The sequence below is a fragment of the Procambarus clarkii genome, chromosome 25, assembly GCF_040958095.1.
Source record: "Procambarus clarkii isolate CNS0578487 chromosome 25, FALCON_Pclarkii_2.0, whole genome shotgun sequence".
Classification (NCBI taxonomy): domain Eukaryota; kingdom Metazoa; phylum Arthropoda; class Malacostraca; order Decapoda; family Cambaridae; genus Procambarus; species Procambarus clarkii.
The window spans coordinates 27,305,359-27,317,858 of NC_091174.1; positions in this window are offsets into that span (position 1 = coordinate 27,305,359).

The following is a 12,500-nucleotide window of genomic DNA, read 5'->3' on the forward strand; positions in this document are numbered from 1 at the left end:
TTGACACCAAGTGCCCTCGACATCCATTCATTTCCCTTCCCACTCCCTTTCTTGGAAGAATGTGACATATGATCGGGATTCCTCCCTTGCTTCTAACTAATTGAATTGCTGTTTTATACCTCTGAATCAGTTCCTAACTCGACCAACATCATTTCCTCCCACGCTAATGCAAATCACGGGATTGTTCCCATTTCCAGCCATAATATCATTCATGTTGTTTATAATATCACCAATACCAGCTCCGGGATAGCAAACCCTTAACATGTTTCCCCTATCTCTAGTACAAAACGTTCTATCCAAATACCTTATCTGGGAATCTCTCACGACTAAAGTTACATAGTTAAAGGTACATCCTTTATTCTCTGAGGGGCCTGCGCTTCGTTGCTCTACGTTGCTTTCCCTTTTGCGTGATCCACAGTCTCACAACAGCACTCGTCCTTCAATATGGCAAATGAATTAGACGTTCTTAGGGCGTCTGTAGGCGGCTTTATCAAAGTTTTCTTAAGGCCCCTGTGCTGTACGTTCCAAGGTCTTTTTACTACTGGTCTCCTCCTTCGTTCCTTCTTGTTGTTGTTTCAGCGTACCTCTACGTTTCATCCCGTAGAGAGTCCAACTCTGTCCACAGAGCCCCAACCAGACTCATCAGTTCCTTCACCACAACTTCCATATTGTTATGATAATATGACTACACCCAGGGTCGATCAGCGGGTCATGCGTGCAGTCGGCAAGTACCATGAGCAGACATGTTGGGACCCGAAAGATGGTGAACTATGCCTGGCCAGGATGAAGCCAGAGGAAACTCTGGTGGAGGTCCGTAGCGATTCTGACGTGCAAATTGATCGTCGGAGCTGGGTATAGGGGCGAAAGACTAATCGATGACTCCCTAAACAATGTTCACATTTATAGTTTAGTGAATTAGGCAACTCGGTGTTGAAGACCCCTAGAGCTGAAGGCTTGAGTAATTGATTGGCAGTATTCAGAAGTGGTCCAACGGAAACACCGCATGAAGCTTAACAGTAGTTTATTACTAACTTAACCACTAATACACAGGGTGCTTGATTTACTTTATATTGGCGTCAGCAAAGCTATGGTTATATTAGCGAGACTCTTGATGTCTGGCTAACAACTCGTATCCACTCGTGGCGAAACACCTAACTTAACACAGTTGACAGCCAATCATTAACACGGCAACCTAACTGCCGGTATGCAAAAGGATCACAACCGGATACTCAGTAATGATGATATGCAATAAACACAACTACACTGTCAATAGGACAGGCAATAACATGCACAATAATAATGTCACACAATAACTAAATGTGCGGTGTATGTGAAGCTCACATTCACAGACGAGTGAAATGCCGTGATACCACACAGATAACACACATACACCGTCGATTCACCTATAACCTGTGACAAGGTATGAGTAGGTGAAAACTGTGGTTGATACCTCAGATCAACACAGACACAATAAAACAATGACAAGATCTTGTACATACAGATAAGGTACCTTTCCTTACTCACTCACTCACTCAGACACATTTATGCAAGAACTCGTAGGTGACCTGACAGCAGGTTTCGCCCGTAGACACGGAGGGTACTCACAGTAGGGCGTACTGTATGTCTACAGACACACACACACACTCTTGGCACTCGCGGTGAGTAAGGGTGGTAACGTCACGTGGTACAGTGAGGGCGGCGGCGGCTGCAGGTTATATGGTACCATGCACTACACTGTACACTGTGGTACAGGTACACTGTGGTAAAGTCACCCACAGATTATGGCACTGCCTTAGTTCACTCTAAGTCTCTCACAACGATCTTTGTCACCCGGGGTTACCTGATACCAGTCTGTTTCGTTCTGGAGATTTTGTCACTTTAGGCTTCTGAACACTATATTCACTCTCGTGATTCTTGGCGAGTGTAGGTAAATCGAATAGAGGCTGAGTTAACTTGACAGTGAGGAATGGTTGGTGTTCAGCCTATTGGCCGGTAGACAGAACAGAACACGTCCTCTGTGTAAGGGCTTCCTCACTTGAATGCTTTACAAGGGCTGCCGGGCATCTCGTAGCACACAGCACAAAAGAGTTACAATTTGACCAATAGCATTGCAGCAAATGAGCGGGAACCAATCATATTGAACGTTCAATGATCAGTAGGAGAGGTGACGTCATGAACACGTCATAGCTGTTATTCTCCATCGCGCAGGTTGAGGTTGACCTCAGGGTCACACTGTCGCCTCGCAGGCGTCCCCTCTACTCTTCTCACAGTTCGCACCGGCCAATGTACTCATTGACCCGTGGTGGAAAGTGTGCTTAACTCCCTGTATCTACTTCCTGCCTGGACATACGGCGGCCTCCGTATTATAAGAACATAAGAACATAAGAACAAAGGTAACTGCAGAAGGCCTATTGGCCCATACGAGGCAGCTCCTATTCTATAACCACCCAATCCCACTCATATACTTGTCCAACCCGTGCTTGAAACAATCGAGGGACCCCACCTCCACAATGTTACGCGGCAATTGGTTCCACAAATCAACAACCCTGTTACTGAACCAGTATTTACCCAAGTCTTTCCTAAATCTAAACTTATCCAATTTATATCCATTGTTTCGTGTTCTGTCCTGTGTTGATACTTTTAATACCCTATTAATATCCCCCCGGTTATGTCCATTCATCCACTTGTAAACCTCTATCATGTCACCCCTAACTCTTCGCCTTTCCAGTGAATGCAACCTAAGCTTTGTTAATCTTTCTTCATATGAAAGATTTCTAATTTGGGGAATTAACTTAGTCATCCTACGCTGGACACGTTCAAGTGAATTTATATCCATTCTATAATATGGCGACCAAAACTGAACTGCATAATCTAAATGGGGCCTAACTAGAGCAAGATATAGCTTGAGAACCACACCAGGTGTCTTGTTACTAACGCTGCGATTAATAAATCCAAGTGTCCGATTTGCCTTATTACGAACATTTATGCATTGATCCTTTTGTTTTAAATTCTTACTAATCATAACTCCCAGATCCCTTTCGCAATCCGACTTCGCAATCACAACACCATCTAGCTCGTATCTTGTAACTCTATCATCATTACCTAACCTCAGAACTTTACATTTATCAGCATTAAACTGCATCTGCCAATCCTTTGACCATTTCAAAACCCTATCTAGATCAACTTGAAGTGATAGTGAGTCCTCCTCCGAATTAATTTCCCTACCGATTTTCGTATCATCGGCAAATTTGCAAATGTTGCTACTCAAACCTGAATCTAAATCATTTATATATATTATAAACAACAGAGGTCCCAGGACAGAGCCTTGAGGCACTCCACTTACAACATTTTCCCACTCTGACTTGATTCCATTTATACTAACTCTCTGTTTCCTTTGGTATAGAAATGCCCTAATCCAGCTTAATATAGCACCCCCAATACCATGAGACTCTATTTTTTTAATCAGTCTTTCATGTGGCACTGTATCAAAAGCTTTGCTAAAGTCAAGGTATACAACATCGCAATCCTTACCACTATCAACTGCCTCAACAATGCTAGAATAAAAAGATAACAAATTTGTTAAACATGAACGGCCATTTATAAAACCATGTTGCGACTCAATTATTAATTTATGTTTTTCAAGATGAAGACGAATTTTATTTGCTATTATAGATTCGAGTAACTTTCCCACAATAGACGTTAGGCTAATTGGTCGATAGTTAGACGCAAGTGATCTATCTCCTTTCTTAAAAACTGGTATCACATTAGCAACTTTCCAAAACTCTGGCACTCTGCCTGACTCTATTGATTTATTAAATATGGTTGACAGTGGGTCACAAAGCTCCTCTTTGCATTCTTTAAGCACCCTGGCAAACACTTCATCCGGCCCTGGGGATTTGTTTGGTTTGAGTTTTACTATTTGTTTAAGAACATCCTCCCTGGTAACTGCTAAACTCGTCAACCTGTCCTCGTCCCCACCCACATAGACTTGTTCGGCTGAAGGCATATTGTTAAGTTCCTCTTTAGTAAATACAGATACAAAATATTTATTAAAAATACTACTCATCTCTTCATCACTATCTGTTATTTGACCTGTCTCAGTTTTTAATGGACCTATCCTTTCCCTAGTCTTAGTACGATATAACTGAAAAAACCCTTTAGGATTTGTCTTTGCTTGCCCTGCTATGCGAACTTCATAGTTTCTTTTTGCTTTCCTTATCTCTTTTTTAACATTTCTAACCAGTTGTACGAATTCCTGTTCTAAAGTGACCTCCCCATTTTTAATCCTTTTGTACCAAGCTCTCTTTTTACCTATAAGGTTCTTCAAATTCTTTGTTATCCACTTTGGGTCATTAGTATTCGATCTATTCAATTTGTATGGTATACTACGTTCCTGTGCTTTGTTTAGAATATTCTTAAATAAGTTATATATTGAATCCACATCGAAATCCCCATTTAAGTCACCTATCGCTGGGTTCATGTCTCGCTCCAAGACCGGCCCACACCCCATACCCAAGACTTTCCAATCAATTTGACCCAAAAAATTTCTTAGGCTATTAAAATCAGCTTTTCGAAAATCTGGCACTTTAACAGAATTTTCTCCTACTGGTCTATTCCATTCTATGCTAAATCTGATTTCTTTGTGATCACTGCTCCCTAGCTCACTCCCTATTTCGATGTCATTAATTTGCGTTTCCCTGTTAGTTAACACTAAATCTAAAATATTATTTTCCCGTGTTGGTTCCTTAATGTGTTGCGTAAGAAAGCAATCGTCAATTAATTCTAGAAAATCTTCTGCTTCACTATTCCCTGTTTTGTTCAACCAGTTCCTGCTTATGAAAGTGTTCCTGGTTAAGTGGGCATTCTGGAGATACCCAACACGCCAGGTCGCTATCCAGGGTTAGGAGATAAGGCCTTGTGCACGAAGTTCGGTGCACTGGAATGCTATTCAAGTCAGCTGTGGGAGAATCTTGAGAGACGATTCTCTGATATCTGGGAAATCAACTTTGTCATCCTACGCTGGACACGTTCAAGTGAATTTATATCCATTCTATAGTACGACGATCAAAACTGAACTACATAATCTAAATGGGGCCTAACCAGAGCAAGATATAGCTGAAGAAGAATACCAGGTGTCGTGTTACTAGCACTTTGATTAATAAATCCCAGTATCCTATATGCCTTATTATGAACATTCATGCATTGATCCTTTGGTTTTAAATTCTAACTAATCATAACTCCCAGATCCGACTTCGCAATCTCAACACCATCCAGTCCGTATTTTGTAACTCTATCATCATTACCTAACCTCAAAAATTTACATTTATCATCATTAAACTGCATCTGCCAATCTTTTGACCATTTCAAAAGCCTATTTAGATCAACTAGAATTGATAGGGGGGATAATGACTGCCAGTGAATGCAATTTACACTTGAAACAATCGAGGGACCCCATCTCCACCACGTTACGTGGCAATTGGTTCAACGAATCAACAACCCTGCTACTGAACCAGTATTTACCCAAGTCTTTACTAAATCTAAACTTATCCAATTTATACCCATTGTTTCGTGTTCTGTCTTGTGTTGAGAATCTTAATACCCTATTTATTAATATCCCCTTTGTTATGTCCATTCACCCACTTGTAAACCTCTATCATGTCACCCCTAACTCTTAGCCTTTCCAGTGAATGCAACTTAAGCTTTGTTAATCTTTCTTCATATGAAAGATTTCTAATTTGGGGAATTAATTTAGTCATCCTGCGCTGGACACGTTCAAGTGAATTTATATCCAATCTATAATATGGCGACCAAAACTGAACTGCATAATCTAAATGGGGCCTAACTAGAGCAAGATATAGCTTGAGAACCACACCAGGTGTCTTGTTACTAACGCTGCGATTAATAAATCCAAGTGTCCGATTTGCCTTATTATGAACATTTATGCATTGATCTTTTTGTTTTAAATTCTTACTAATCATAACTCCCAGATCCCTTTCGCAATCCGACTTCGCAATCTCAACACCATCTAGCTCGTATCTTGTAACTCTATCATCATTACCTAGCCTCATAACTTTACATTTATCAGCATTAAACTGCATTTGCCAATCCTTTGACCATTTCAAAACCCTGTCTAGATCAACTTGAAGTTATAGTGAGTCCTCCTCCGAATTAATTTCCCTGCTGATTTTCGTATCATCGGCAAATTTGCAAATGTTGCTACTCAAACCTGAATCTAAATCATTTATATATATTATAATCAACAGAGGGCCCAGGACAGAGCCCTGAGGTATTCCACTAACAACATTATCCCACTCTGACTTAACCCCATTTATACTAACTCTCTGTTTCCTTTGGAATAGCCATGCCCTAATCCAAGCTAATATAGCACCCCCAATACTATGAGCTTCTATTTTTTTAATTAGTCTTTCATGTGGCACTGTATCAAAAGCTTTGCTATGAGAAGGCTGTGTCGCCTGTTGGGAGGAGCCACATGTTGGTTGGTTCGGAAAGTCTTCTGGTCGACTAGTGATAGCTATGGTGGTGAGTTGCTTGGGGTTCTGGTCGAGGAGGTAGATGAGTTGTTTCTTTTTCAGACGGTGAGAGGCGGGACCAAAGAGCCAAAGATCAACCCCCGCAAGCACAATTAGGTGAGTACACACACACACACACACACACACACACACACACACACACACACACACACACACACACACACACACACACACACACACACACACACACACACACACACACACACACACACACACACACACACACACACATACACACACAGGAGATGGCCATCCCGGGCTGTGAGGAGTTCAGAGACTACATAGCAGGCACCATAACAATGGGAGGACCAAGAATAGTAGTAGCAGTAATATACAACCCTCCACCAAATGACAGGAGACCCAGTCAAGAGTATGAAAACAACAACAAGGCAGTTAACACTATAATTGAGAGGGCAGCCTCTGCTGCCTGTAGAAATAGATCCCACCTGCTCATCATGGGCGACTTCAATCACGGAAAGATTGACTGGGAGAACAAGGAACCGCATGGAGGCGAGGATACGTGGAGAGCCAAACTATTGGAGGTGGTGACAAGCAACTTTTTAACGCAGCATGTCGGAGAACCCACAAGGATGAGAGGCAATGACGAACCAGCGAGACTCGACCTAGTCTTCACTCTGAACGACTCCGACATAAGAGAAATCGGTTTTGAGGACCCAGTAGGAATGAGCGACCACAGTGTACTGGTGTTTGAGTACTTGATTGAAGAAGGGTTATTGAACTCGAGGAGGGATACCGAAACCAAAAGGTTAGCATACCGAAAGGGAAACTATGAGGGGATAAGAAAATTCCTAACAGATATAGCATGGGAAACAGAGCTCAGGGGAAAGACGGCCCAAGATATGATGGATTACATCACGCAGAAGTGCAAGGACGCAGCAAACAAGTTTGTCCCAGTCCAAAAGGAAAACAGAGAAATGAAGATGAGAAACCCATGGTTTAATCAAAGATGTAGGCTAGCTAAGCAGCAAAGTAAAAGGGCATGGAGAAACTATAGGAATAACAGGACACTGGAGAGCAGAGAAAGATACCAGAATGCCAGGAATGAATATGTCAGGATGAGAAGAGAGGCAGAAAGACAATACGAAAATGACATCGCAAGCAAGGCAAAGACTCAGCCTAAATTGTTGCATAGCCACATTAGGAGAAAAACAACAGTAAAGGAACAGGTTATGAGATTAAGGATAGGGGCGGAAGGATTCACTACAAATGACAAGGAAGTGTGTGAGGAATTGAATAAGAAATTCCAGGAGGTCTTCACCTTAGAACAAGGAGAAATTCCAGAGGTAAGTGAGGGAATAGCTAACCAGGAACCACTGGAAGAGTTTGAGATTACCAGTGGGGAAGTAAGGAAGTGTTTACTAGATTTGGACGTGACGAAGGCTATAGGCCCAGATGGAATCTCCCCTTGGGTTCTAAAGGAAGGAGCAAGAGAACTGAGCCTACCACTCTCCATAGTGTATAACAAATCACTGGCAACAGGGGAACTGCCAGATATTTGGAAAGCAGCTAACGTAGTCCCGATATACAAGAAAGGGGATAGACAGGAGGCACTGAACTACAGGCCAGTGTCCCTAACCTGCATACCATGCAAGCTGATGGAGAAGATTGTGCGAAAAAAACTAGTGGAGCATCTGGAGCGAAGGAACTTTGTAACACAGCATCAACATGGGTTCAGGGATGGCAGGTCCTGCCTCACAGGGTTACTTGAATTCTACGACCAGGCAACAAAAATAAGGCAAGAAAGAGAAGGGTGGGCAGACTGCATATTTTTGGATTGTCAGAAAGCCTTTGATACAGTGCCACACAAGAGGCTAGTGCGAAAGTTGGAGATGCAGGCTGGAGTGAGAGGGAAGGTACTCCGGTGGATAGAGGAATACCTAAGCAACAGGAGACAACGAGTCTGTGTGAGGGGTGAGGTCTCAGATTGGCGAGACGTCACAAGTGGAGTCCCGCAGGGGTCAGTCCTTGGACCTATACTGTTTCTGGTATATGTAAATGATCTCCCAGAGGGTATAGATTCGTTCCTCTCAATGTTTGCCGACGATGCAAAAATTATGAGGAGGATTGAAACAGAGGATGATAGTAGGAGGCTACAAGATGACCTGGATAGACTGAGTGAATGGTCCAACAAATGGCTGTTGAAGTTCAACCCGAGTAAATGCAAAGTAATGAAACTAGGCAGTGGAAACAGGAGGCCAGGCACAGGATACAGAATAGGAGATGAAGTACTTAATGAAACAGACAGAGAGAAAGATCTAGGAGTTGATATCACACCAAACCTGTCTCCTGAAGCCCACATAAAGAGAATAACGTCTGCGGCATATGCGAGGCTGGCTAACATCAGAACGGCGTTCAGGAACCTGTGTAAGGAATCATTCAGAGTCTTGTACACCACATATGTAAGACCAATCCTGGAGTATGCGGCCCCAGCATGGAGCCCGTACCTTGTCAAGCACAAGACGAAGCTGGAAAAAGTCCAAAGGTATGCTACTAGACTAGTCCCAGAACTAAGAGGCATGAGTTATGAGGAAAGGCTGCGGGAAATGCACCTCACGACACTGGAAGACAGAAGAGTAAGGGGGGACATGATCACAACCTACAAAATCCTCAGGGGAATCGACCGGGTAAACAAGGATGAACTTTTCAACACTGGTGGGACGCGAACAAGGGGACACAGGTGGAAGCTGAGTACCCAAATGAGCCACAGAGACGTTAGAAAGAACTTTTTCAGTGTCAGAGTAGTTAGCAAATGGAATGCATTAGGAAGTGATGTGGTGGAGGCTGACTCCATTCACAGTTTCAAATGTAGATATGATAGAGCCCAATAGGCTCAGGAATCTGTACACCAGTTGATTGACGGTTGAGAGGCGGGACCAAAGAGCCAGAGCTCAACCCCCGCAAGCACAATTAGGTGAGTACAATTAGGTGAGTACACACACACACACACACACACACACTCACACACTCACACACACACACACACACACACACACACACACACACACACACACACACACACACACACACACACACACACACACACACACACACACACACACACACACACACACACACACACACAAGGGGAACAGCCTACCTGTAACGATTCGAGAAAGAGACCTGGGAGTGGATGTGACACCTAATCTAACTCCTGAGGCACATATAAATAGGATAACGACAGCAGCGTACTCTACACTGGCGAAAATTAGAACTTCATTCAGAAACCTAAATGAGGAAGCTTTTAGGGCACTTTACACTGCCTACGTGAGACCCGTCTTAGAGTATGCCGCGCCATCATGGAGCCCCCACCTGAAGAAACACATAAAGAAACTGGAGAAGGTTCAGAGGTTTGCGACGAGGCTTGTCCCAGAGTTACGAGGGATGGGATATGAAGAGCGGCTGAAGGAACTGAACCTAACGACACTAGAGAAAAGAAGGGAGAGAGGAGATATGATAGGGACATATAAAATACTCAGGGGGAATTGACAAAGTGGAAATAGATGAAATGTTCACACGTAATAATAACAGAACGAGGGGACATGGGTGGAAACTGGAAACTCAGATGAGTCACAGAGATGTTAGGAAGTTTTCTTTTAGCGTGAGAGTAGTAGAAAAATGGAATGCACTTGGGGAACAGGTTGTGGAAGCAAATACTATTCATACTTTTAAAACTAGGTATGATAGGGAAATGGGACAGGAGTCATTGCTGTAAACAACCGATAGCTAGAAAGGCGGGAGCCAAGAGTCAATGCTCGATCCTGCAAGCACATATAGGTGAGTACATATAGGTGAGTACACACACACACACACACACACACACACACACACACACAGAAGACAAAGGACAGAGGACAACAGGATCAGATGCAACAGAGCTAGGAACGATTACTTTAATATAAGACGAACATCGGAAAGGAACTATGAGAACGATATTGCAATCAAAGCGAAAAAACAACTTAAGTTACTACACAGTCATATAAGAAGAAAAATGTCGGTGAACGACCAAGTGACAAGACTAAGGAAGACAGAGGGGACATATACTGAAAGTGACAAGGAAATCTGCGAGGCACTGAATGCCAGTTTCTATGGAGTGTTCACTACCGAGCCTGAGCAGCTCCCATTGTTGGAAGGGGTTACCCTAGATGAAAGACTATCAGATATAGAGGTGACAGCAGAGGAAGTAATGAAACAGTTGACAACTTTAGATGCAACTAAAGCAGTTGGACAGACAAAGTATCACCGTGGATACTAAAAGAAGCAGCGCAGGCCCTCAGCGTGCCTCTGGCAATGATCTTTAATGAGTCACTTATGTCGGGAGAATTGCCCAATTGCTGTAAGAAGGCCAATGTCGTGCCGATATTCAAGAAAGGCGATAGGGAGGAGGCACTTAACTATAGACCTGTATCACTGACAAGCATTCCCTGTAAAATACTGGAAAGAATAATTAGGCTACGACTGGTTGCACACCTGTAGAACATTAGGTTTGTGAACAAACATCAACATGGGTTCTGGACAGGGAAATCGTGCCTAACAAACCTTCTGGAATTCTATGATAAAATAACGAGGATAAGACAGGATAGAGATGGTTGGGCAGACTGCATATTTCTGGACTGCCAAAAAGCCTTTGATACAGTAGCGCACATAAGACTGCTGTTCAAACTCGAGAGGCAGGCGGGGGTGCGGGGAAAAGTCCTAGCATGGATAAGGAACTACCTAACAGGAAGGAGCCAAAGAGTTACGGGAAGGGGCGAGAAGTCGGACTGGCAAACAGTAACAAGTGGAGTACCACAAGGATCTGTGCTGGGACCAATTCTATTTTTTGTATATGTTAACGACATGTTTACAGGCGTAGAGTCCTACATGTCGATGCTTACGGATGACGCAAAGTTGATGAGAAGAGTTGTGACAGATGAGGATTGCAGGATCCTCCAAGAGGACCTGAAAAGGTTGCAAAGATGGTCAGGGAAATGGCTACTGGAATTCAACACGAGCAAAGGTAAAGTTATGGAAATGGGACTAGGAGATAGGAGACCAAAGGGACAGTACACAATGAAGGGGAACAGCCTACCTGTGAAGACGCGCAAAAGAGACCTGGGTGTGGACGTAACACCTAATCTATCTCCTGAGGCACATATAAATAGGATAGCGACAGCAGCGTACTCTACACTGGCAAAGGTTAGAACATCATTCAGAAACTTAAGAAAGGAGGCATTTAGGGTGCTTTGCACTGCCTACGTGAAGCCAGTCTTAGAGTATGCCGCCTCATCATGGAGTCCCCATCTGAAGAAGCATATAATGAAACTGGAAAAGATTCAGAGGTTTGCAAGGAGACTCGTCCCAGAGCTACGAGGGATGGAGTATGAGGAGCGCCTGAGGGAACTGTGCCTTACGACACTAGAAAGAAGAAGAGAGGGGAGACATGATAGGAACGTATAAAATACTCAGAGTGATTGACAGAGTGGACACAGACGAAATGTTCACATGGAATAGTAACAGAACGAGGGGACATGAATGGAAGCTTGAAACTCAGATGAGTCACAGAGATGTTAGGAAGTTTTCTTTTAGCGTGAGAGTAGTGGGAAAATGGAATGCACTTCAGGAACAGGTTGTGGAAGCAAATACTATTCATTATTTTAAAACCAGGTGTGATAGGGAAATGGGACAGGAGTCATTGCTGTAAACAACCGATGCTCGAAAGGCGGGATCCAGGAGTCAATGCTCGATCCTGCAGACACAACTAGGTGAGTACAACTAGGTGAGCACACACACACACACACACACACACACACACACACACACACACACACACACACACACACACACACACACACACACACACACACACACACACACACACACACACACACACACACACACACACACACACACACACACACACACACACACACACACACACACACACACACA